We start from the raw sequence: 6,223 nt of genomic DNA on the forward strand, positions 1-6,223 counted from the left end.
GTGAGGAGACAGTTGTCTTTAGTGCAGAGTAACAAGGGATGAGATTTTTAAAAGCCTGAATGTGCTTCAGTGAGGTTTAGGAGGTGAGATCATATTTTAAAAATGAGCTCAGGTTCAATAAGTTGGGGGAAAATGAGCAATACACCATAAGTAGAAGTGCTAAAAACATCTGTCTCTATCATCAAAGTAATTTCTGTAACTAACTTCCTAGTCTGCTTTATATGATAGTGGAAGCTGTTTCTTGTCAGCTGGTATTTTTCAAGGTTCAACCCGGGGGGGGGGGGAAATAACAGAAGGGCAAACTGCCTTCTAGATCAGTGGTTCCCAACCTTGGGTCCCCAGATGTTCTTGGACGACAGCACCCAGAAATCCTGGCCAGCACATCTGGTGGTGAAGGCTTCTGGGAGTTGATGTCCAAGAACAACTGGGTTGCCCAAGGGTGGGAACCACTTGTCTAGACCAATGTGAGGCCAGAGGTTGCTCACCTTGCCAGCTAGCACCCTCGCACAAAAATTCTACGGCTGAGGAGAGTGCCAGGGTTGTCCATGACAGACAGAGCCTGGCTGCCTGCTGCTGTTTGAGTATTGTTCCTTTCTCTCAGTCCTCCCTTTATTAACGCTCTTCATGTTCCCTATGCTCATTCTCTCTCCCTCTCCCCTTTTAATTTTTGCATGGTGTATCATCTGGGCTGTAATCATTTTTCAAATATGCTATATCGAGTTCCTTTTTAATAAGAGTGCCAGAGCAACCCGTGCAGCTGTGCTAAAAGCACGCCACAGTACTGAAAAAAAGAAAGAAGTGGAAACATTTCCTTGCCTTTTGTCAACATTAAGTACTCTGTGGAATTAGTAATGGGATACAGAACCTGTCAGCACTTACATGTCACTTGTTCTTATATGGTCTAGGGCAGAAGTGGCCAAAACTTTATTAACAACTGTCTAGTGAAGTTTCACTCTTACTCTCCAGATGTCTGCCGTGCCTCAACTTACTAGGAAGCCACTGGGACACACTTGTAAGGGGCATGGCACTAGGATTGCATTAAGCAAAACTGAATGACCGATCTTCACTGCATTTACTAACTTCCCATGGACCACTGGTGTGAAACCAATCAACCACACTACAACCCCAGATAGGGATCTACAAAAACAACCTCTCTTCTCCTTGCTCCCTTACAATTTTTGTTGTGTTTGTAAATCAAGCTTGGCATCCATGAGGACAAATATCCTGACAAAAAGGAAAGTGTCTATGTGGGAAAGGAACAATGGCCACCTTACTGTTACAGCTATAGAATTTAGTCTGCCATCTTACTCCTGTGTGCGTGCATGCCCAGTGGAGAACAAGAAGGGAATGGCAGCTGTACTAGGTCCAAATAGTTCCTGTTGTAGAGACGTCAAAAGCACAGCACAGATGCATATTAGAAAAGCACAAGAAAGTTATAATTTTAGGTTGCAGCTGTGAGAATGTGCAGCCAACCTGGTCGCTTCTAAGAGTCCAAAAAAATAACATTTCCAAGGTCTGAAATTCCCATAATCACAGTAGTATCTAGATAGTAGATATGAGTAGATATTAATCTTAATGTGTCTGTTCAAAAGTAAATATCAATGTGTTCAGTGTGACTTCCTCCAAGGTATGCATGCATAAGACAGTCTCCCTTAAGTGTGTTTTGACTGAAACTACTCTGGTTTAGAAATGTGGCAGGAATGTGGTCCTTTCTCAGGTAACCATAATTATACTTACTATTTTGGTGTTTGTTATGTCTGGCTTTTGGCATTTATGTGATGTGATTTAGATTGAGTTTTTATTTATAGCAAAGAAAGAGAGAGAGAGAGAATTCTACAGAAGGATTTTTAAAATCCTGTTTGGTGTATCTTTACGAGTATTAGAAAAAAAGTAAAAAGTCAGAACTATGTGACTTTCCCAAAAGGAAAAAAAATCAGGGAGTCAATACTGGTGTTAATTCGTTTTCTCTTGCATACCACAAACTGTTTCAGCAGTTATTTATAGGTATGGTGCTCTTTATACAACATTTTTAAAAATAAAAAACTAGCAGAACAGGCACCAAAAGATTTCGAAAGCCCTTTTTCTATAAGACAATTAAAAATGGTTGCCTCCAAAATCCCCTGGGCAGTTCAGCAGTAGAATCTCTCCCATCATTTCTGCAAAGGTCAGCTTTGTATTTTAATTCTAAATGTGCTGTTTTTCTCTTTCTGCATATGAAATGATCCCAATCTCCACTACAACGCAACCATATTTCTCCTGTAATGCTGGCTCCTGTGATTTGGGGGTGGGGGGTAGTGTTGCACGTATTGGGCATGATCTTTGTGCGGTAACAACCTTCTCCACACTCGGATGCTAGTTTTCTCTCTTTCTAAATCCTGAGCTTTCAGCCAACACAAATGAGGACTTGGTAAGAAGAACTTTCACACACCATTTATATGGACTCTGACACCGGTACCAAGGAGCACTTCAGTCTACAGAGGATGAAGTGGACATTTCTGGGTCCGATCTAGATAATTTGTGTAGAGCTCAACAGGATACACAATTCCAACTCATTTCTTCTGAGAATTCAGAGACCTTTTCTGAAGATAGCAAGTCTGTTGAGAGATATTCCAGGATGATATATGGGCAATGCTTTGAAGCAGGAAAATATGCCCCAACTAAAAAAAATCAACTAGTGCAAAAGATGAAACATGGATGTATATATGTTATTAGAGAGTTCCCATAAAATCATTCATGGTAGGTGTTGCAGAACCAAGGCTTGTAATGTATACTGCTCCAGTGCAGGAGAAGCAGACTACCTTCTATCTATAAAATATGCTGTCAGATGGAAATCCACCCAAATTCAAATAATATTCTCTATTTCTGGCCATGGTTCAAGGTGTCTTTAGCCTTTCTGGCTCACACTTGCTCTCTGGCAATTCCTCCATGTTGAACATCTGGCTTAATTATAATCTGCACCTTCCCATTAAATGCCTTTCCACTCCTGGCTGGCTAATTAGCCTCAGCTGCTTTTATTAATATTTGGTGGACCTCCTCCCAGTTCGTTTTTCTTCCTTGAAGTAATAATGCTATTGAATCAAATTGCATGGTAGCAGAAGTGCAGTTAGAACTCTCGGCAGGATCCCTTTTCCAAATGTTATTTTTGTAAAACCACCCTTCCTTTATTATCTCCCTTTTTCGGTAATAGCTTAAGCCTTCTGTAGGATGAAATAACTAAATCATGAAAAAAAAAGCTTTATTAGACCTCATTAAGCTTCATTTCCTTACAGAAGGTCATGTTTAACAAAGTAGATCAAATGAGCCTCATAGCAGTTTCCAAAAGTCAAGCTGGTGAGACATACACACAAAATGGAAAAGAAGGGGATCTGAAAAGGGGATCTCAGGTTTTATGAGGAGGGGACCTATCTCATTAAAATATAAATAAACATTTCAAGCACAGTCCATTTCCACATAGGCACAGCCACATGCGCAAAAAGAAATCAGCACAGGGGGTCAACCATAAGGACAACTTAGAATACCAGAAGAGAGAGAGAGAGAGAGAGAGAGAGAGAGAGAGAGAGTCTCTCTGTCTCTCTGTCTCTCTGTCTCTGTCTCTGTCTCTCTCTCTCTCTCTCTCTCTCTCTCTCTGTGAGTCAGATCTGAACTGTCCTACTTCACAGGCACCGTAAGGGAGTCCATGTGGATTGTACTATTGTTTTGTTCTGAAGAACCGAATATACTTCTAACTGCTTTGCAGCCTCTGGTCAAGCTGAAAGGGTGTGCTTGGTCCAAAGTCATTGAATTAAAGGGTGTTGTACTGAAACAAAGCAAAAGCCAAATTACTATGTTGCTTTAAAGACTTAATGATTTATTTCAGTATGGGTTGCTGGGGGTTACAATCTGCTTCTTTACATGCAGCACATTAAAGGGTCTCATATTTGCTCAAGGGTTTATATTATATTTTTTAAAAGAGAAAAAAATCAGAGCATCACCTCATATTTCACTAATTATTAATTAAGTTACATTCCTAGGTTAAGCTTCTTCCAAGTTGCTCCGGGCTATGTACAATGTTCTTGCCATCTCCTTCATTGCTTTTTATCCTCTAAACAACACAGTGAAGTTGGTTAGGTCACAGGATGTTCACTGGTTTAAAACCACGCTGTGGCCTTCACTCCAAGTTGAGCACTCTAACCACAATGGCTCACGGCGACCTTTAAGAAGAGCCTTATATTTACAATCCCTCAGCAAGTTGGGAAAGAAAATGAGGAGCCTTACAGACAGATGTCAAATTGCCCAGTGTTGCTAGACTGAATCCATGCATTTTCAAGAGGCAGAAGAACTAGAAACATTAACTAGTGGTATAACATTTGATGACCTGGTTACTGCAGCTATATTTCTAAGGGTAATGATTAGAGATGGATAGGAACTGGAAAACTGGTGGTTCCTGGTTCCTGGCTACCCACAAACCACGAAGCATCACAAGCTGCTGCCTTTGTGTATGCACCCACCATCCAGTTGACAGGCAGGTGCATGTGGCGAGAACGCAAGCTGGCTTCCCTTCCCTGAGACAGCTTCTGCCTTGGTGCATGTGCCTGCCTCTCAGCTGGGTGGCAGGTGCATGCACAAAGGCAGCAGGCCCACCTCTCAGAAGAGAAACTGGCCCCACTGTCTGACGATGGCAGCAGTGGCAGCAGGACTTGTTAAGGAACCAGCACAAGGATAACATTCCCCACATGAGGGACGCTGCAAGAAAATATTTTCTGTGCAGGCAGAGTTGATATCTTGCTCCCCAGCCGCAAAATCAAAGACTCTGAGAAGAGGAGGAAGAAGATGAGCCCATGCCTTCTTGAGCAATAAAGGAGGTGAGATCAGATCATGTCTGCCGTCCATGGGAACCCTAGCTGATGGGCATTGACTCTCCCTGGATCTTGTTATCAGGTGAGATCCAAAACTAACATTCCCACACAAAATGAGAAGCTAGTTGCCAGAAGGACAATTGGCGGCACCATGAAGCACATACACATTGCTTTTGTTGATATAAAGCAACATGCATCTGGTATTCTTTTTTCCATTCTGTTTGACTGCTTTCACGAGCTACAAGTCTTCTATGAACGGAGAGTTTCTGGTGATGGAAATGACTCTTCAGTAATAGTCATTTCCCCCAAATTGTGCGGATTCATTCTGATATGAGAAGAGAAGTTTCTCATCTCGCCAATGTTTCTTTTTGCAGCAAGGTAGCTGAGAGAGTGGTGGCTGACCAGCTTCAGGCTCTCTTGGATGAAACCAATGCCCTGGATCCATTTCAGTTGGGCTTCAGGCCGCACCATGGCATGGGAATGGCGTTGGTCGCCCTGCTAGATGACCTACTTAGGGAGGCCGATGGGGCAAAATGTCCTTGCTCGTCCTCCTTGATATCTCAGCCACCTTTGATACCATTGACCACGGTATCCTCCTGGGGAGACTCTCCAAGTTGGGGATTGGGGGCCTTGCTCTCACTTGGCTCTGGTCCTTCTTGGAGGGCCATCCTCAGAGAGTTCAGCTTGGGGAGAATATATCGGCCCCATGGTCCCTCAGTTGTGGGGTCCCACAGGGTTTGATCATCTCCCCAATGCTGCTTAACATCTATATGAGGCCGCTGGGGGGGTGTCATCCGGGATGTGAAGCTTCGTGCCATCAATATGCTGATGACACCCAGCTCTACATCTCCTTTTTTCCATCTGCAGTGGATGTCATTCCATCCCTTAGGTGCTGCCTGGAGGCCGTTCTGCAATGGATGCAGTTGAATGGACTAAGGTTAAACCCGGACAAGACGGGGATCCTCCAGGTGGGGAGCCCTGATGTCAGTGGTTTGGGGAACTCCCTGTCTTTTGGGGAGGGTGATTCTCACCACTAAGAATTCGGTTCGCAGTCTGGGGGTCCATCTTGATCTGGCCCTTACCATGGAGCCCCAGGTACTGTCCGTGGTTCAGTCTGCCCCCTTACATCTTTGATGGATCACCCAGCTGCATCACTATCTAGACACAGGGGTGCTCACCATGCTGGTCCATGCACTCATAATCTGAAGAATAGACTACTGTAATGCTCTCTTCATGGGGCTTCTTTTGTGACTGATGCAAAAGCTTCTGATGGTCCAGAACATGGCGGCCAGGCTATTAATAACAGGGGTGAAAAGATTTCACCATATTTGTCCCACTTTGGCCACCTTACACTGACTATCTATCCGCTTCCACATTGATTTCAAGGT

This window comes from Pogona vitticeps, chromosome 2 (genome assembly GCF_051106095.1).
Source record: "Pogona vitticeps strain Pit_001003342236 chromosome 2, PviZW2.1, whole genome shotgun sequence".
NCBI lineage: Eukaryota > Metazoa > Chordata > Lepidosauria > Squamata > Agamidae > Pogona > Pogona vitticeps.